This window comes from Bactrocera tryoni, chromosome 1, assembly GCF_016617805.1.
Source record: "Bactrocera tryoni isolate S06 chromosome 1, CSIRO_BtryS06_freeze2, whole genome shotgun sequence".
Lineage (NCBI taxonomy): Eukaryota > Metazoa > Arthropoda > Insecta > Diptera > Tephritidae > Bactrocera > Bactrocera tryoni.
In genome coordinates this window covers 37,983,380-38,005,522 of record NC_052499.1, presented here as the reverse complement: position 1 = coordinate 38,005,522, position 22,143 = coordinate 37,983,380, and the positions used below count along the sequence as shown (strand labels likewise).

Genomic DNA, 22,143 nt, shown 5'->3' with positions numbered 1-22,143 from the left:
ACGATGTTCTGTGAGTTCAAGGTTCGTTCAAACTTGTTCACAATTTTAATTTATTTGGACAATAAAACCCATATTTTAATAGGACAGTTCAAGATCTATACCATGTCCAGAAAGTATCGGGAATTCTTTATTTAAATCTACTGCTTATATGGAAGACTGCAAAATTTTTATACTCTCGCAACAATGTTGCTAACGAGAGTATTATAGTTTTGTTCACATAACGGTTGTTTGTAAGTCCTAAAACTAAAAGAGTCAGATATAGGGTTATATATACCAAAGTGATCAGGGCGACGAGTGGAGTCGAAATCCGGATGTCTGTCTGTCCGTCCGTGCAAGCTGTAACTTGAGTAAAAATTGAGATATCATGATGAAACTTGGTACACGTATTCCTTGGTTCCATAAGAAGGTTAAGTTCGAAGATGGGCAAAATCGACCCACTGCCACGCCCATAAAATGGCGGAAACCGAAAACCTCTAAAGTGTCATAACTAAGCCATAAATAAAGATAATAAAGTGAAATTTGGCACAAAGGATCGCATTAGGGAGGGGCATATTTGGACGCAACTTTTTTGGAAAAGTGGGCGTGGTCCCGCCCCCTACTAAGTTTTTGTACATATCTCAGAAAATACTATAGCTATGTCAACCAAACTCTACAGAGTCGTTCTCTTCAGGCATTTCCATATACAGTTCAAAAATGGAAGAGATCGGATAATAACCACGCCCACCTCCCATACAAAGGTTATGTTGAAAATCACTAAAAGTGCGTTAACCGACTAACAAAAAACGTCAGAAACACTAAATTTTACGGAAGAAATTGCAGAAGGAAGCTGCACCCAGGCTTTTTTCAAAAATTGAAAATGGGCGTGGCCTCGCCCACTTATGGACCAAAAACCATATCTCAGGAACTACTCTACCGATTTCAATGAATTTGTTAACCAGTGTGTTTAGAGCAGCTGTTTAATTAACTCAAAATGGCTTCCTCGGAGCGGTTTTTTGAGTAACAAGAATAGCCAGAAGTCACATGGAGCTAAATCAGGTGAATACGGTGCTTGCTCAATAATATTTGTTGAGTGTTTGGCCAAAATTTAACAAAAGAAGTTAAATAGTTTTGTAAAATTTGACAAACACTACTCAGGTCGACTCATGATTAAGGACAGTTGTACCAACTTAGGAAAAAAATGTTCCTGTCTTCCATATAAGGGGGAAATAATAGGGGAAATGAAGAATTCCCGATACTTTCTTGACGGGGTGTATGTAAGTGTCAAATTTTTATGTCTTTATTACTTTTAAGGATTTTTTGTAATCAATCGAAATCGAGAGCCATCACTGTGACATGAATTTCTGCATTATCCACGCGTAAGTTGAAAATAAGTTTGAAGGATCATTGAGTTATTAGTAGCGAAATCAAATATTACCACTAATCACTAATCACTAACCACAACAGTATCTGAGAAAATATGCAAAGAGCAATGAGACACACAAATTTAGACAGAATTTCGGCCCAAAAACCATGAACTCGTTTAATAGAAGGAGTAAAGAAAGGAAAACATTTGAAAGCTGGTACTCAATAAAGTACAAAATTTATGGCAAATATCTTATTGGACACCTGGTTTTTCATTATTTCATCTTTATACTGAGAAACCTGATAATATTCACGCTTTTTTAACGGCTAGGTTTTCAACTAATCTCTAACAAATAACAGCATTTAACCAGAGAGATGACGCGGGGAAATCGGGAAGTGGGTGTAGCGCCTCAAAGACATCAATCAAATTTAGACATGAACTGCTTTAACGATTTAAGGTACACTTGGTTCGTCAAATTTTCCCAACATCATTTAGGTTCAGTCTGAAAATGGGCAAAATGTAAATACTAACAAAATTCTTATTGCCAATGAGTCCATCTGCAATCTATGAAAGATGGCAACTCTGTTCAAAAAGTATTCGATGTCTTTTGATATTTTCCAGAAACACCGTTTATCACTAAATACAATATCATATCTAAAAGCTAACTTTATATCGTAAATATCGACCATAATTCAGGAGAAACGATATGTTTGGGTAGCGAAATCGGGTGAACTTAACTTAGTTGATTTACTTTGTATACTTGGGTTGGGGAGCAAGAATATTTTGCTGAGCACAATATAGTTGTTAACTTTAAAGTATATATTTCAGATACTAATCAGGATACAAAACTGATGCTAAATGAGTTCATGACCTACACAATAAGTTAATCTGATGCTCAACAAAATTTTACTATACGTAGTCGTTTCAGAACTTCGTAATTTGCAGGGCAATGAAAAAGTTTTAAGCATAATATTTTTGTATCCGCAACATAGCATGTCAGAGTTATCAGACTATCAATTATGTGCTTCTGCACATATTTCATATACTAAGAGAAATACATTTTGGTAAGGCTTTTAGAAATTATTGTTTTCTTTTATTTTTATTAAACTTGTGTGCCTGCCTAAGGACTTCGAAATAAAATATTGATGGTGTTCTGCACTACCTCGGCGCTCTACGGGTATAATCTTTACCACGCCGAAATTATAATGTAATTCACGTCTGAAATGACCCTCGTCATTGTCATATTTTCTTCGTTAGCACTCAAATATACCAGACATTCCCTCGAATGCATACGATCTCCTCAAATACACATACCCAAGCATATGTAGTGGTTTAATGTTTTATTTAATTTTTTATTGCAATTAAGTTTCTTTTTTTGTCTATTTACGCTTATTATTCCATTTAAGACGACGGTGACATTCACTTACATCGCCAAAGTGGTTTGCCGTCTCGGACATTTCGCCGCTGCTGCGACTTTGCTCGCTGTGCATCTTGGCGCGCTGATGTGTTGGTGAGTCGCGAATACTTGTGTGTTTGCTCGCTTTCGTATGTGTGCGTGTGTGAGTGTGCTGCAATGTGGAGCAACAATTGAGCACATTATTTAATGGTTTTATGCTGATTAGTTTTGTGTTGTTGCATTGCATTTCATCTTTTGATATGAGCACACAATCACACATACACATACAAAACGTTGACTTCTGTAACGGTATGTAAATATGTATGTATATTACTTGTAGGAATGCATACGTTTTACCGGAAATTCCAATTTAGGTAAATACGCCGTTGAAATTGTTTTTGGGATTTATACGTCAAGGGGCAGCTCGTACGGTCCAGTCGTTCTGATATTGTCGCAGACTGGGATTAAGAGCAACCGCAATCGTGCCACAGCGCTTGTTGTTTGCCCCTAAGCACACAGGCTAATATATGTACATATGCCCAAACACATACACACATACTAGCCGATATGCATGTAGCGGAATAAGCGCGTAGCACAACGACGTCGTGACGTCGTCAGCAATCAGCGTTGTTGGAAAGCACCGAGGGGCTCCAGTCGTGCGACGTGATGCCACAGTGACAAGATCAAGTAGGTAGGTACAAACAATTGGAGACAAATTTTTATGGGGGACCGCATGCGAAACTCACCCGGCCGTCGGTTACTCGCTCCACATACGCATGCAAACACACAAACGCACACCAACGTAAGCAAAAAGTGGGTAAAAATCGCAGCCACAAGCGACTCGTCTAAAGTTGACCCCGCTTGCCCGCTCGCGGCACTCGAACGCTCAACCGACGGCTTAACAAAATTTTCGTCAATCTGCTCGTTGATGAAAACAAATCATGAATGCGAAATGAGAAAATGAAAATTATGATTTATGAGTGCGAAAGGGCGAGAAGCGCGCAGACGACTCTGCGTTTCGTGCGAATGCGCGCGGGAATATGTCATATTGCATGTGTGTTTCGAGCGTTACGTACATATGTATGGGTTAAATTTTAATGTCCAAACATTTTAGAGTGGGAAATCAATTTTGATTCTTTTATTGTGGCAACTTTATAGATATACAAATGAATACATACATATTTATATACTCGTGGTATTATTTTAGCATTGAAACAATTCAAACATTAATTTTTAATTTGAGTTCGCATTTGATAAGTGAGTGCGTATTTTTGAAGAATTTATCAATTTATATATTTAAATAGTTTGTGCTTCAACTTTTAAGTCTATTGCTGTTCTGGGCATTGCAATTTTGGCTTTATTAAGAAGTATTTATAAAATTTTTGTAACATTTAAAATAAATTTATGTAGATCTATTACTCAGCGTATTTATATACTGTTTATTTCTCGCTTTGAATAATTATTTTGTGAAATACTGCTTTCATTTGTTTTCTATTAAATGCTTGTTTATATTTACAAACCGACAGACGATCATGAGCTCGCTGCACTTGTGGGACGGTTTCCCAGACGCAAATGCTTGCTCACCCGACATTCTTAAGGATTACGCATTCTGTTTTACTGAAGGCTTTCATTTTTTGATAATTACTTAAATAAAATATTGTCAAATATTTGTAAGCAAGTAGGTTAATCACTAAGTCGCACCTATCGGCAGAATAAAACATGAGCATCACTTTGATCGGCTCGTTTTTCCCTCTATTACGATCATTGTAGACATTCTTGCATGTCAAACTCATAAATCCATATCTCATCGGCAGTCATAGCGCTCTCCATGAATTTGGGATCGAAACTCGCTCCATCAAGCATGTCTAAAACGACCTGTTTACGATACTCTTTTTGAAAAAAACTCATCTTAATCAGGACGAGTCCAGCAAGAACGCACTTCTTACCCAAAATATGGATCAAAATCATTTGAACGGACTCGCGAGAAATGTCGAGCCTCTTGCCAATTGAAAATCCTCAGGCAAGTGTTAGAGTGCCTGAGGATTTTCAAGCACCATATCCTTAATTTTTTAATATTTTCATCAGTTGAAGAGGTCCGAGGTCGTGCAGAACGAGCCAACGATCTCTCGACCGTCTTTGAGGGTTTTGTACCATTCTTAAGCTTGTGTTTTTGATAAAAATGAATCACCGAAAGCCTTTTCTAATAACGATTCCGCGCACGAAACTTGGTTAGATATGTAAAATTTGAGACAAATTCTTCATTTGATATATACCGACTTAAGTTGTTGCTGTAAACAATCTGCTTGACAGATCGCGTTCATACTTGCCATAGTAATTAAGGACAGTTCTAACAACTTAGCAATATATATTTTTAGAAATATCATTTATCCGGGAATTCAATTATTATTTCGAGGTACTTTTTTGTCACAATGTATTATATGTACTTTATGAGGCCTCTGTCGTTACCTTATGCGTTATTATTATAATGAATAAGGTAATGCCAAGTTTCGGTGTAGAAGTAAAATCGTTTGCAATATTTGCACTTATTCCTAGGTCACATATGTTTACTTAGTCTCATTGCTATACTTTCCTTTACAATCGAAATATCTATATTGAAAAAAACCGAGTTTTATAAAATCAACCGTAAAGTCGAATACCACTATTTTGGATATATACTAGACAATACGAGGTTTGTTCAAAAGTTATCGCGAATCGTAGGAAAATCATAGTAATCAATTTCGACTGAAATGAAATTCTCATTCGAAAGTATGGGGAAATTGGAACAATCGACTGACGATCCTTTTGAGACTTTGTTATGAGATGTGTAAATTTTCGGCTCTTCAGATAAGAATACAAGTGCCTCCCCGTGTCTCTGAAAATAGGACATTATAAAGATAAAAGCGAAATTCAGGCTAAGAAGTGATTATCAAAAGGTTTTGCAAATGGGACCAATATTTTGCTAAACCTTTCAGTACTATGTTCAATATCCTGTTTTACAAGTAATGAATCTTGTGAAGATAGACTTTTTTCCAATTTCGAAATAAATTGTTTTTATTGATGTATCGCTATCTGAAAAAAACGGCACAATAAATATTGCATAAAATTAAAGCTAACTAACTGTAAATTAATGAACACAAATCAGTTGAGCGAAAGCATGGAACATTTTATTTAACTAAATAAACGGTATAAATCAATTGAATTGCCTTGCACAAATTTGTCACAGAACCAATAAAATTAATTTACCGCAGAAATGAAACACACGCACACAAATAAATCGCAGAAAAAATTCAAGAACACATAAACAACAAAAACAATAAGTTGAACATTGCTCGCAATAAAAACTTTGTCGATTTTTGCGTCGCCCGTTTCAGTTTGTTTTTGTTTTATATGTATTTCTAATGTGTGGAAAACTTACGTATTTTTCCACTAAAGTGAAAAAGCTTCGAAAGTACAACAACAAAAGAAGGCGATGAAAAATTACGCTAGACAGCAAAAGTCCATAAAACGGAGGCATTGAGTGCGAACGTCAGTGCCGCGTCGTTCATTGAGTTGCTCGCCGCTGCTCACTAATTGGCAGTGAATCGAAGAAATTCAAAAAATGCGGAGACGCCGCGCCGCAAAAGTTAAAAAACACCAGAAATACGAAAAATAAACAAATAAACGAATGAGCGAATGAAAGGCGAAGTGTCTTCGGAGCGAACAGCTGATGAGGACCGCGATCAGTCAGAGCGGGGCGAGCGGAGGCAACGCCGTTTGTATACTAATTTATTTATAAATTACATTAACAACGGCTAAGAGCTCTGAGAATGCAAAAGAATTCACTGAAAATTGAACACACACACGCACTTTTGTAGGCAGTAAATACTGCTCGGTATTTACGCAGACCCAGTGACACGCAGAAAAATGTAGCCACGAAAAAATTAGAACAAATTAGTTAACAAGAGTATTTAATATAAATGGTGGGCGTGCGGAGGGTGTGGTGATGTGTTGGCATTATGAAGAAAGCAGACTCAAAACCCATTATGCTATTTATGCAACAAACGCGACAGTAACAAACGGCGAAACGTCGGCGGCCGAGACATCAGCTGTTTTTAAATGCGTATTTCAGCGATGCGATGCCTCGCACAGTGGGCCGATGGGTGCTGAAAGCTAATTCGAACTATTTTCCCTCAGTTACAAACCGATTTACATACCGATACAAACAATCTCAACGAAAACTTGAAAAGCTTGCAGCTATATACTGTCGTAGTCCAATATTGGCTGATCTGACAAATAAGAATTTTAAGGGAAAGAAGAGGAAAATGATCAGATCAGAAAGTTATATTAAAAATTGAAGGAATCTTTGGTGTATATTCAGGCCAGCTAGTCACAATGATCATTTACATATGTATATTTCAGGGTATTACATAGTTCCTGGCAATTTAATAAATCGGAGAAGTGTAATCACTCACATAAAATTGGTAAGCTTTGTATATTGTGGACCATTGAGAGTATTAAAAACAGAACTTAACGTTAACTTCGGTTACAACAAAGCCATAACATCCTTCGCTAACACCAATCATTCAATACAAGGACATGGATTTTTTCGGTCAGAACGCCTGGGACAAATATTCGGACCAAATTTCGGGCAGATATCTGCGACATCGACATGGGCAGTTGCGACAAATTAGCATTTAGTTAGTTTTAAGTCAAACATACATTTTGTTCGTTTTATTGTAGAATACGAGGCCAACTTTTGTGAAGATACATTATCAAATGTGAAAGATTTCCATACAAGAACTTGATTCCGATTGTTCAGTTTCTACGGCAGCTATATGTTATAGTTGTCCGATATCTGCAGTTCCGACAAATGAGCAGTTTCTTGAAGAGAAAAGTGACAAACTTAATATACCCTCTTCAGGGTATAATAAAACTTATGTTTTGGATTTCCTTTATTAATTTTATTTTGATGAAGTAACAAACAAAGAAAAGTGTATCTCGTCACCTGAAATGCAAAATAACGTAACAACATTTTCGGAAATTTACAGAGGAAGTAATGAAACACGCAATAAAACGAAACATAAGTGAAACAAAATTTAAATATTGGTTAAAACTGGGTTATATCTGATAGCAGAACCTTAAAATGTTGGACTTATGTACTTATATGTATGTATGTAATTTAAAGTAGTGGATCGCAATCAATGAAGCACTCACTTTCGAACTTTTTGGTGATACGTTATTTTGCATTTTAGGTGACGATCTATACTTTTTACAAAAAATTCACGAGTATTGTCCCAACGTGCAGACGTGCAGATTACTCATACGACATGTATGACTCGTTGCGCCGAATAGCTTTCGCATGTTTTGCGATTATTTGAAAAGGCCTTAGTTAATTTTTGGCAACAATATTGATGTTTTCGAAACGTTTCAAATAAATTAATGGCGTTTCTGAGATGTAATTGTGGCACACTCGCTTTGCGTGGGCATTCCAAACGCATTACACATTGTTGCCGCACCATGCAATACGAGTGTTGATGCTACAATTTTCATTTTACCAACTTTGTGACAATATACCGCATTATTATGGGCACATCAAATGCAGCGCAAAGCACTTTGATCGTTTGCAGCCGCGCTTTTCTGTACACTGAACTTTCGCGCACACACACCCCCACCCACACCCGCATATAACGTATATGAGTGTAAGTGTATGCAAATTTCTGTTTGTATTTGTATGTTGTAGTACACGTTGTTCGTCACTGTTCGTGAAATTTTATATTGCCAACTTGTATACAAACGCTTCATTTCACTTTGATGCATTTCCATATCAACTTTTCGTGTGCAATCGTAAAATATGTTAAGTACACATACGAGTAGTAACATTTGATTTTCAGCACTTTCCTTTTCGCTGCACAGCTGTTTCGTAGAACCAGATTTATTTGTGTATACTTTTGCACATGGCTTCCTGTATTGAACCTTTCGGAGGAGAGTTGTTTACTTATGTGAAAGTTTGGCAAAAATAAATAATTTGTATAATTTAGTATATAGCTTTCGGAAATGAGAAAACACGAACTTTATAATGGGTTGTCAAAAAAGTCTTGCGGTATTTTTATTGAATTTTTTTTTTTATTGAAATTGAAATGAATTTTTGATTACTCACGCCTAGATCTTGACCGATGCTACGGCTACTACTATGCCGGTCCCTTTCGACCAATTCAGCGATTTTATCGCAATTTTCGACGACAGGCCTTCCGGAGAGGGTGCATCTTCGACCACCTCTACACCAGATCGAAAACGTTGAAACCATCGTTGTGCGGTGGAAATGGAAACTGTATCGGGTCCATAAACTGCACAAATTTTATTGGCGGCTTGAGATACATTTTTGCCTTTATCGTAGTAGTACTGTAAAATATGCCGCATTTTCTCTGTTGTGTGTTAGTGCGTGAATGAGGTAAAGCATGACCCGATGCGACGAATCCGATGCAGAATTTTTCTCTCGAAAACTCGTAACGTCCACTCATCGGTTGCTGTCATCGCCCAAGCCTCTAGAGAAAGCAGAACTTCCCGATCCTGACGGAGCTTTTAGTCTTGCTCAACGTCAGTTTACACAGCCGTATTAGTTTTGCGGGGATACAAAATTCAGACATCGCGGCATAAAGGCAGCTCCTTTTCGTGCTGTCGAAAGCAGCTTTGAAATCGACAAAGAGGTGGTGTGTGTCGATTCTCGAAGGATGGAGTCATGTGTAGAAGTTCACGCAAGTGAGGAAAGTTCTCTGATCGCCATTCACTTGGGAGTGGCCAGAAACGATTCTTTTACACATGGCTCAAGCAGCTCACTACTTCCGGCCTTTGACCAAGTATCCTATGGGTAGCCTAAGGACATCCGTTCGAAGGCGAGCTAATGTGAGAAGGCGAAACAGCCCCTGCATAGGCTTGTGCGCTGGGTTTGGGACCCGCCACGTAAAAAACACCCCCAATGAAAAAGAAAACACAGCCTCGGATGAGAGACCCCCCTTTTGATGACGACCATGGCAAACGAAACAAGGACTACGATTTGAGGGCATGCACCTGGAATGTCCGGACCCTTAATTGGGAAGGTACCGCTGCCCAGCTGGTTGATGTCCTCGCAAAAATAAAGGCTGACATCACCGCCATCCAAGAAATGCGTTGGACGGGACAAGGACAGAGACGAGTAGGTCCTTGTGACATTTACTATAGTGGCCATATAAAGGAGCGCAAGTTTAGTGTTGGATTCGTGGTGGGAGAGAGACTCCGTCGCCGAGTACTATCATTCACTCCGGTGAATGAACGTCCAGCCACAATCCGCATCAAAGCAAGGTTCTTCAACATATCGCTGATTTGCGCCCACGCCCCGACGGAAGAGAAGGACGATGTGACCAAAGATGCCTTCTATGAGCGCTTGGAGCGCGCTTATGAGAGCTGCCACCGCCACGATGTCAAAATCGTCTCCAATGTTTTAGATGTGCGTGCGCTCCGAGGTCCTAACATCGACTCGGACCACTATCTTGTTGCAGCCAAGATTCGCACCCGCCTCTGTGCAGCAAAAAACGCACGAGGAAGGTTCAACGTCGAGAAGCTGCAATCACAACAGACAGCCGAACGATTTTCTACTCGGCTTGCACTCCTGCTCTCTGAGAGCACTCGTCAACAACTCGGCAGAGCGTTCCATTACCCGACCATGAAGAAGTTCGAATAGCAATTGTCCGACTCAAGAACAACAAAGCGGCCAATCCAATCCACAAAAAAGGAGACCCCACAATCTGCACCAACTACCGTGGGATCAGCCTCCTCAACATCGCATATAAGGTTCTATAGGGCGTATTGTGTGAAAGATTAAAGCCCACCGTCAACAAGCTGATTGGACCTTATCAGGGTGGCTTCAGACCTGGAAAATCAATAACCGACCAGATATTCACCATGCGCCAAATCTTGGAAAAAACCCGTGAAAGGAAAATCGATAGAAACCAGCCTTAACTAGAGTACTTTTAATGACAAGGGGCAAGCACTAATTTGCCGAATTGGCTTTGTTCAGGAAGTCTGTAAGCTGTGGTAGCACCAGAAAACATCGCAAAATTCGGGAAATGGTGTTGTGTCACAATCTGTCTAAGAGTGCGACCTTCTGTAGAGCAAAAGAAATGGTATATACAAGCTAGTGCCCTCGATAACAAATATTTTGAATAATAATATCGAATCTTCCAAATAAAAATAATTTTTTTTTTTCAAAGGATTCAAACATTCCAGACTGTTAGTTGAATTTTTTGCGGTTGTAAAAATTGTAGAACTTTGATGGGCAATATTTTGAATAATACTATTACACATGTATTTTATAAATAAACTTTTAGAAGTAAGTCAAAAGTCGGAGGTTCCATCCATTCCTTCAACTTTAACCTGAGAAGACATCTGTACGACCGCCACAATAGCTAAAACTCGGATTGCATTTTTTTGAATTCTTTGTATTATATTTCATTTTCTCTGATATAGCGACTTAATTTATTCTTGCAATATTAATATTAATAATAACATTATTATTCCTTTTTACTGTATATTGCCGATTGGCGTTCATAAATGAATAAATAAATAAATAAAGTATGTAGTCTCTCTCCAATGATACTCTGTTTTTGAGTGCTTATATCCCATTGTTACCATGTTCTAAGGATAGCAGGGCTAAATTATACCTCTTTGCTGTCATCTCCACAATAATATGGAGGGGAGTTAGATCCAGAGTCAGTTCTAGTGCAGCGGTTGGGCAGGAATACATGGCACCACTGATACATACGCATGCCAGCTTCTGCACTTTCGTTAACTGTTGCTTAATAGTAGTGAGTGGGACCCTGATACCGCTCCACATGTGATCATTGACCTGAATATCTCGGGGTACCTCCAGCGTATTATGTCTAGTTTGTAGCCCCAGGTTGAACCAGCAAGGCGTTAGTACAGCATTGAAATTAGTACCAGCTCTATACATTTTATTTCATCAACCCTTGATTATTGCACCATTTCACGGATGGAAGAGTTCCCCCTCTTGTGAAAGGAATGACGGCTGTTTTTTATGGGTTTATGTAAATTCCAACATTTACGCATGGTGGTTTTGCTAGGTTTCCTCTTTGAATGAAGTTCCACAAAGTAAACTCAAACTTTTCTCTTGCTATAATGGCAAAGTCATCCGCGTAACCTTGGAAGTGGGCGGACGTTACTAGAAGATGTTATTCAATAATTATAGTTTTTACTTAGAACTTATTTTAATTCTTATTTTTTGATGGCCAATATTTGTTGTTCGCCAAACGGTTGTTTCTATGAACTGGATATATGATTATATACATATATAAATGATCAGGATGAAGAGGCGTATTGAAAACCGGGTGACATGGTATACGTGTTCATTGGCAAAAAAGTAAGGACAAGTTCGTAGATGGGCATAATGGAACCACTATCACGCCCACAAACGCTAAGTTGCAAGCGTATAAACACGCGAACTTAGCCCTTCCTTACTTATTAGATTCAACTTTTCTGACTATGATCTTATTTGGAGCGCTGTGTTCATTGTCTCTTATGCACTTGACCGACTTTTTACATTTTCTCGATGCTACCGAGTTTAATAGACTAGTGTAGCACTTCTGTTTAGTGCCAAAAATAGACCAATCTAAATATATTCGAAATAGCATTCGCTTTAAAAACATGACGATAGCAAATTCTGTTTTCAAATACTTAAAATGTTCTTACGTAGTTTCTTCGCATAAATAAATAATTGCTCGTACAAACACACACACCACATGTACATATTTTATAAGAAAGCCATTTATTTAAACATTTGACGCAATCTTCGTACCATGGCGCATGTATTATTAATGTGAATTTTGAACTTTGCGAAATTAATTTTTTGAAAGTTAAAATACTTGGAAAATGACTCATAGCTTTCAACCATAAGCAGAAATTAGCACCCATTGAGTAAAAGCGAAGCACTGCCTCATTGAAGGGATTGGAATTGGCTGAGGTAGCAGTGGTATTACGAAAGAGCTCATGCTGGTTCACACCGGCAGGGGATTAGTAATTCCTGACTGCTCGAGAACGTTCAGTTTTTCCAAATAAAACACAAACTACAACAGGGAGTATACTAGTCTATTACTAAGAGGAATTGCATAATCCTGCTGGATGATGATCGAAAAATAATAATTTGGAGTTCTCTAATATTAACAAAACCCATCTTTTTATATAGGATTCTTATTAAGAATTTATACGAGGAGTCGATATTTCGTGCACTTACGCTCTATCGCTTAGTTGTTGTCGAGAACAGAGATTGCGAGATCGTTAACTCTCATGTCGTTTGAAATTAGAAGCGTAAACCTCCTACCAAACTTCGAATTTTGGCGATGCGATGGTGCATTACCATCGTGTAAACTCCATGAACGCCCCAGTGCGGCCAAATAGAACTTCTTATTGACCTTCTGCCCATCCGAAACAAATTCATAATGCACCAGTCCACGAGCGAGGTTTTTTTTGGCTTCGGCTCTTTTTTCCCTCCGTTTACGATGATTGTTGACTTGTTCGCATGTCAAACTAATAGGCTCATGTCTTATCGGTAGTTATAATGCTCTCCATGAATGTGGGATCGGAATGCGCACGATCAAGCATGTCCAAACAGACCTGTTTACGGTACTTTTTTTTTTTTAATTCAGCTTTATCGGGACAAGTCAAGCAGGAACGCGTTTTATAGCCAAAATATCCGAGCTCTATTGTCATCCCTCTAACAAATGTCTGACGATTTTTCGAGCACCATATGCTTCACTTTTTTTAATATTTCCAACAGTTGAAGATGTCGAAGGTCGTCCAGAAAGAGGCAAGTCTTCAACGATTTTTCGACTGTCTTTGAAGGCTTTGTACCACTCGTAGGCTTGTGTTTTTGATAAAACTGAATGACCGTACGCGTTTTTCAACATTCGCAAAGATTCCGCATACGGAATTTGGAAATTATAAATTTGAGACAAATTATTAAACAAACTGGTTGACAGATTGGCATAATAATTAAAGACGGTCGTACCAACTTAGCAAAATAAATTTTTTGAAATATTATTTCGGGTACTTTTTTGTGACAGAGTACATATGTATATATGTAATCAGCGAGACAATTTAGACTATTTCCTGAGTTTTTTAGATACTACTCGGATCGGAATCAAGTCTTTGTATGAAAGCCTTTTGTATTTGTGAAGGGTATTATATCTTCATTACAACCTAAGTTAACGTGTTTTCTATTTTTTATTTTAGAAAGCGCTCAAACAATTCCCTTGGAAGTATTTATTTCTTTCGAAATAACTCACGCGTTGTAATTTTCTGAGACAAAGACGGCGCCAGTTCGATAAGTTGCCAAATCAAAAACTAGAAAGCGCTGTTCATATCTAAAAGAAAGCTAAGCCAATGCCTGAAGTACATAACTTTACGAACTACAAAGTCAAAACGAAACATGTGAAGCAACAAATTTGCGTCAAGGGCGCAAAGTACAAATGGGATCGAGCGATCCGAAATTTCGTTGAGCTACTTATACATTTTTACACTCGAACAGAAGCTCAGGGATGGAATGTGTGTGTGGGAATGAAAGTACAGGGTTCCTCAGCATGGATAGTTCTGTACGCTCATAGCATTAAAAGGGGTCAGAGTAACCGAAATTAATCCTTAACAAAACGAGGCTTTTGAAGAGTTTGGGGCAGAATAAATATTCGTGGTTACGAAATTTGTAAGAAATACCGTTAAACAAACCATATACATTAGGTTTCATCGCATCAGTCCTTCTTTGTACACCCGCTGCGTAGTCGATAAGCGCTGATATGGTAAACATTGGTTGAACAGTAGCAGAAATATAAAACTACAACAACAATCTATGTACGTTTGTAAGTGGCATTGCCAAACAATTTGCCAACAAGCCAGCACGCTGGGCATCGCATACCCAAGAGAATGCTCGGAATATTAATTATGTGTCGCCGAATCGATAAATGGAAACAAAAAGGTAATAAAAATTCAGAAATGATATATGCGCACGCACATCCATACATATGCGCATACTTATCTGTAAGCACTTGTAGCATGCGCGCAGTATGCAAGTATTCGCGACTATTAACATTGTTGTATTTCTTATAGTTGCTTGTGAATTTGTAATTGTTTTTGCTGTTGCTGCTGTTGTTGCTACTTTTGCGGCTTTACGTATTGTGTGGATGGTGACGAAAACATGTGGATTAACAAGACATTAGCAGCAGAATATTTGTTTTGCAACTAAACGTCTACAATGTACATGCCCAACAACAACAACGACGACACCAAAACGTAGTCGCATTCCAGCGGAGGACAGTGCGTCGTCGGCGGCACTGGCGGCACTGACGGCAAGATCGCTATGCAACGCCCGCCGCGACGCTGGATCATTTGCATGCTCACTTGTTTTGCTGGTTAGTCGTTAAAGGATGCCGACATACCTTCATACAAACATACATATGTACGCATACATTATATGTACTCGTATGTATGTATGCTAGATTGTTGCGTGCGCCTGCGCTTGCGCTTGCGCTTGCGGGTCGCCCATTGCGTATGCGTGTCGCGTGATGATTTTGGTACAGCGATTCTTCTTTGCTAGCAAAACAGATTTTATTTTCGCAAGTTCAGTAATTGCGTTTGCGATTTCAACTCTTTATTTTTAATACATACGTTTACATACACGTCCATATATTTTGTGATTTTTGCTGAACTGATATCTGGGCACTTTGCTCAGTTTTTCTTTATTCCGCTGCCGTTGCCCAACACATGTGTGTATCTGACATTTGGCTATGCATTCAGTTGATTTTGATCGACAGCTGACGTTTTATGTCGCTACTGTCAGAGTACTGATTTCATATGCAAAGGTGTCTCCAGCAGCTTACATACATTCCTCATCGCTTCGAATTTGCATTTTTTCCAATCGTAAAGCCTTTCTATTCACATACTCAGGTTTATAAACGAAGCATTTTTAATTATATTAGATTTTGTTTAATCAAATTTAGTTTTGAAAGATATTTAAGTTAATAACCGACATCAAACGTTCGAACCATTTTTTAAAGCGTTTTAAGTAAATTTTAATTTCAGGATGAGAAAGCCTCTTGGGCATTTTAAGAAGTCCAAGTCGTCAGCCACTTTGGAACACAGTGCTCTATTCAGCTACCTTCGGCTGATAAATGCTGAATTCCAAAATGCCTAAAAAGCTTAGGTGGACTTAAGGGAGGCAATAGGTATACAAATGGTAACGATATCCAGATAAAAAATTCTGGCTTATTCTTATAGTTTGGCTTATAAAGTTACAATGGAATCCTTAGTGGAAACGAAGCGGATGGGTCTGGTTGTGAACGAAAACAAGACGAAATATATCCTGTCATCAAACAAACTTGGCTCCTACGACAGTGTTGACAACAATCATTGTGAGTACCTGTCGGCGACGGCCTTACCTCACGGTGTTTTCTTTAAAGCACATAGATCAATACAATGCGTTGATCAGCACCCCAAAGTACAAATGCATTTTGCACGTATTTTTGGTTCCAATTGGTTTAGGTGGATAGGGACAGCTTTGCCACCTTGGTCGGGTACGAGGCTGATCTAAAACCTCTGCCGTACTTTGGGTCCGGCGCCTCGCCGCAACCTTACCTGCCTTTAGGTTTCAACCACATCCACCACGAATCTCCACAAAGGGCAAAACCCAATGAGCTGATTGGAGTAAACTCCAAGGGCTAACTGCTTCTCGTGGTATCAGGTTAAAGTCTCTGGTAAGACCTTGTAGCTTTTGCTACTACCAGTTGAGCGCCCACATCTCAATGACTGGTGACATTTGTCGCTTGAACTTCAAATGTCTTTATATTAGGAATTTCATATAAAGTCTATAATATCGTTTCAAGCTGAGTATTATAGCACTATTTCTGACATAGACTATGCTGAAATTTCAAGGTAAGTCCAGAAAGAAAGACATAGTGCATATGGATTTTTGTCGCCTCTTACCCCGGGCATACCTTACCACGGGTAAATTCTAACCCTTACCCGCAGGGGGACGTCAGTGTTGACAGCCTTTCATATCGAAGTCGTAGATAATTTCGTTTATCCTGGAACCAGCATCAACACCAACAACAATATCAGCCTTGAAATCCAACGCAGAATCACTCTTGCCAACCGGTGCTACTTCGGACTGAGTAGGCAATTGAAAAGTAATGTTTTCGATTCATAAGCCGCCGTTAGAAGCAGGGGAAGAGGAAGACCTCCACTCCGTTGAAAAGATCAGGTGGAAAAGGACCTGGTTGCACTTAGTATTTCGAAAAGAAGAAACGACTACCCAGTAAAGAATAAGAAGAAGTATCTCCAGGTAAAAAAAAGCCTCTTAATTATGTGAGGTCTGGGGCGAATTTTCACCCCATTTTATTCATTCTAAGCACAAACATGCACCGTTATAATAAAAATACGCTCTCTCAATTTTATTAAGATAACTTCAATTTCGCATATTGGCCGATAGATGCGTTATGAAGTCGCCACGAAGTTTGAAAATCGTTGTATTGGGTATATGGGAGCTAAGGGAAGTATTGGTCCAATTCATTCCATTTGTAGCAAACAGACATCATACTACCAGAAAAGGGTGCGTGCGAAATTTTATCCCGTTATATTAATTGCTTCCTGTATTTTTTGTATACTCGAAAGGAAAGACTCATGTGGAATTTAAAATTGTGTTATACGGAAATTAGGCGTGGCTGTAGACCGATTTCGTACTGTAACATGGAAATTGCAGAGAAATGTCGAATATCAAATTTCGTTGCATTCGGTCAGACGGTTCTCGATATACATATGTATGTGTTTTCACCTAAGAGTGGGCGGTGCCAACGCCATCCTCCAATTTTGATCCTGGCTCCAGTAAAGCTTTATCATACCAACTCGGTTGTAAAATTTAATGTCTCTGGCGTATTTAGTTATTGATTTGTAGCGATTTTAGTTGTTTTTAACTGTACCGTTATATGAGGAGTGAATGGGCTTACCATCCGATTTCATCCAGTTTTACACTGCCGACAGTTCTTATGATAGGTGAATTTGGTTGTTGTAGCTTAAGTGGTTTAGGATATGTATGTACATACATTGAACTTATTAGAAGCGGGGCCATGCCCACTTTTTCAAATTTTTTTTGCTACTGAGATCCCATGTGCCAAATTCGAGTATTTTATATTAATTTAGCCATTAGGAAAACAAAACTCTTGCAACAGGAGTATAAAAACAGCACAAAGCGTTAATTCCAACTTCACCAAAAAAAGTTTCCATACAAGAACTGAAATACAATCGTTCGGTTTGTATGAGAGCTACGTGTTACAGTGCTCCGATATCAGCGGTTCCGACCATTAAGCGTACAAGTAACCATTCCTAAATATTTCACGAACACAGGGTTTTGCCGTTTTATGTTTTAAAATTTATAACTTTAAGAATATTTTGAATACATTATATTGTGTAAAATTATTTATTGTATCAAAATATTATTTAATGTTTCTAATTATATCGAAATACTATTTCAAGTTCATTATTTCAACTTACATATACAGTTAATGTGATATTGTTATTGTATTTAATATTCATGAAGTGTACCCAATTTTATGTATACCCAGGTATATTTATAATGAAAAGTAGATTGATTTAGAACTGTGCTTAAAGGCCCCTTGGGGAACCGTATACTCAAAAAAGATCGGTAACGCGATTGTTTTTTAATCCTTTTATTTAGATATCTGTGTCAAAAAGGTATATTTCCATCAAGTTAAGCCGTGTAAAATTCCTGGAAAACAGCTGATTCTTTTGTTACTTGCATTTATACTAAGTTTCCGACAAGTGAGCAGCTTCTTGGGAAGAAAAAGTCGTTGCAAATTTTCAGATCGATTTTTAGTTGTTTCTATATATTTGAACTTCCCTAACTCGAATGACTGTATTCTACATATAAACAAAATTTCGAGTTAAAGAGACTTCGAGTTATGGAAGGAAATTTGTATGAAATTTGACTTCTATTGCCAATTCAAGAGTTGGAGGACCTCGAGTTATGAAAAACTTCGAGCTATGGAAGTTCAACTGTATACATATTCGGTTATTCATTTTTCCAGTTGAACTCATTCGTATCGATTCAGTTCTGAGGAATCGTAGGTGGCAAAATATACTTTCAAATTTGTAAATATTTTCGATATCTGATTAGTCATTGATTCGGATAAGTATACCAATATATTAGTTGTTGGCAAATATCACTTTAAAAGCATTTTAAAGTATTGAAAGTCTTGGAAAATTTGTTTTCTCGATACGCATACATTTATACATTCACTCATTATCTGAAAACATACTTTAATTTTCGTTACGTTTGGAAAATTCTCTAGTCACACGCACCTCTTATGTGTACCCATAAATTAAACACATTCTATTTCTGCTGCCAGCGTTTAGGTTTGTTTCTTCACACTTCGTTTCAAATGTAATTTGCACTAGATTTATTTTGTTTTAAATTCCGTCACCGCTCTTAGAAAAGAGTCCCTTTTTTCCTGTGAAAGCTCTTTTCTGCACAAATCACTATGACACTTTGTATATTTGCGTATCGTTTGTGGTCATTCCGAAAACGTACGAAAACATATTTTCGCTAAATATTGCCGTTAACTCTGATTTAATATCGAAAAATCAGAATTCAATCACGCCCGCCACAAGCACAAAACAGTTCACGCCGAACTGTTTACTCGTCGCCAAAACGAAAATGTAAATAGCTCAGCGTCAGCGCCAGCGAAAAAAGTTTAGAGCGCGCACTGTGAGCATTATTTTGGGGCGCTCAATGGCTAGCCAGCAATTCAAATAGCTGGCTAATCAAACACCTTGCTGTTACCCCACTCCACACGGCGCGCCTCCATTTCTATGGCAATGTTTTGTAGCTTTCATTACCCAACTAACCGCGTGCCGCCCGCTATGCGTATGTGTTTTGTTTTTGTTGTTTTGATTTCCATTTAAATTTGTATTTGAATTTGGTTTATTTGCGACGCTCGTGTTTTCGATTCAAATTGGCGTTCACGTTGTTCGTTGCCTACTGTTCGCCAGTGCCGCTGCAGCGCTTGCCGATCGCTATCTCAATATGGCGTTGCCAATGCGCACTCTCTTCGCGCGCGCGCCTTTCGTTCACGAATGCTCACTCGGCCATGTCGTCGATGGATATGTCGGTGTCGTGTGCTTGTTGTAGCCGCTAGAGAGTGCGATGTGCGAAAACGCTTACGCTCTTCCGCCGACTGTGCGAGCAAATAAATTGCAAAGATGTTGCTGATCTGCTACATAAGAATGTGTATGGCACATGTGTACGCGTAAGTTGCAACAGCATTTACAAGCGCCAAGCCCTCCACTTCTTGTGGCCGTTCGGGAGCTATGTTTGTATGAGCAAGCTCATGCATTGTGCGAAAGTCGTCGTCGTTCCTAATTCTTGACGCATTGGCATTTGGAGTTGACCGCATTCTTTTGCATCATAGCGGAAGAACAAAGAGGTGATCTATTCTGCGTAGAAAATATTTGTGAAACAACTTTATCGTTTGTTCAACTCGGGGTTAGTGGAGTTTATCAGGTCCATGTGAAAATATGGAATTATGTGAAGTACGATGGTGGTTATATTACTTGTATAGGTAGGTAGCCTTTTATATTTCGGTAGAGAGGACCAAAACAAATTCCAATCATCGAAAGTAGCTTTCTTGTTTTGCAAAATATTCTGCAATAATATCTACATACATATGTATATATATATACTTTTTCAGGCGTCGACCGCCTCTTCAAGTGTTGAAAAATGTTGACCTCTTAGTTAATTTTTTTCGTACGGGAATAAAAAGAAGTCATTCGGTACCAAGTCAAGGCTTTACGGTGGATTACTCATTAAATCGATGTTTTAAGAGCTCGGAAATGTATTTGTTTCAGTTGATAGGTGAGAGCCCGCATTGTCGTGGTGAAGAGTGATTCGTCTTCGGTGGTTGGTTTTTCTGATTTCTTTTCCAGTGGTATGGGTGCGATTGATAATTTCGGAAACAACAATTGATTTTTGACAACCTTCACGAAATTCGTCTTGGAGTGACCCACGACCTCGATTAGAGTCATCATACCATCGATAAACACTGATCCTTGATGGCGCTTTATCGTCAAAAATTGAATTCAGTTCATCGATGTACTGCTGCCGAGTTAATCCATGTCGAAAGTTGTAAAAAGATGAATATTTTAAGTAACTATAAATAACAGAAATAACGCTCGTATGTAACAATGTTAATATCAAAAATGTCATACTTCACTATAAAATTGTGAGTTGCCAGATTGCAACACTAGGGTTGTCAAATCCCGAAATATAAAAGGCAACCTACGAACGTGGGGCATATGCTTACATGTTAGCAAATTTGGAAGCGTACATACTGTGTTGAATTTTATTCAAAATACAAATAGAAAAAATTCTTTCTCACTTATGCCAACTACAGAGTGATTTATTAATCAGTTATCTTTTTTCCACTGGTTTTGCTCCACAATCGAACTATTCGAATTTTGTATGTTGATTGAACTTTTTGTACGAAACCCCGATTTCGCTCATCTAACTTAAGATTGGATTGGACTGGATAAAGAAGCGAAGCAAATGAGTCTGGTAGTGAACGAGAGTAAGACGAAATATCTCATGTCATGAAACAAACAATCGTCGCACGTCACGGTTGACCGTCATAACTTCGAAGTCGTAGATAATTTTCTCCATCTAGGAACCAGTATTAACAGCAACAACATTTTCAGTCTCGAAATCTAAGGCAGAATAACTCCTGCCAACAGATGCTACTTCGGACTGAGTAGGCAATTGAGAAGTAAATTCCTCTGTCGACGAACAAAGACCAAACTCTATAAATCACTCATTATTCCCGCCCTGTTATATCATGCAGAGGCATGGACGATGATAACATCTGATGAGTCGACGTTACGAGTTCAGCGAAATAAGAAACAGCGGCTAAGCTGGCTAGGTCATGTCGTCCGTATGAATGAAAACACTTTACTCTGAAAGTATTCGACGCTGTACCCGCCGGGGTAAGCAGAGGAAGAGGAAGACCTCCACTCCGTTGGAGAGATCAGGTGGAGCCAAATTTCGAATAGAAGAAACGACTGGCGCGCTGCTGTTAACTGTCTACATAAAGAATATCACCGATAGCTCTCAAGAGACTAAGTTTCGTGAATATTTTGTCATAATATTTACATGTTTAATACTTACATGGTCTCTTTATAATAGTTGAAACCTATTCTGTACTGTCAAAATTCCAATTAGTAAATTTCAAACAGCTGTTTTGACTACCAAATATGTTCTCAGAGGCTACAAATAAGGTATTATCAAAATTAAATGACAAATTCTTTTACGTTTTTAGCAAGTAGCTTT

General features: G+C 38.4%; 1 protein-coding gene across 2 annotated transcripts in view; it reads right to left on the bottom strand.

Annotated features, from left to right (window-relative positions):
- The window catches only part of LOC120778371, a 95,741-nt gene extending 76,213 nt beyond the window's left edge, over nt 1-19,528 (bottom strand). For both annotated transcript variants that reach the window (XM_040110161.1, XM_040110166.1), the window contains exon 1: nt 19,125-19,528. The gene's annotated coding sequence lies outside the window, so the exon portion shown is untranslated. The remainder of the gene's footprint in view (nt 1-19,124) is intronic.
- Between the last annotated feature and the right edge of the window lie 2,615 nt (nt 19,529-22,143).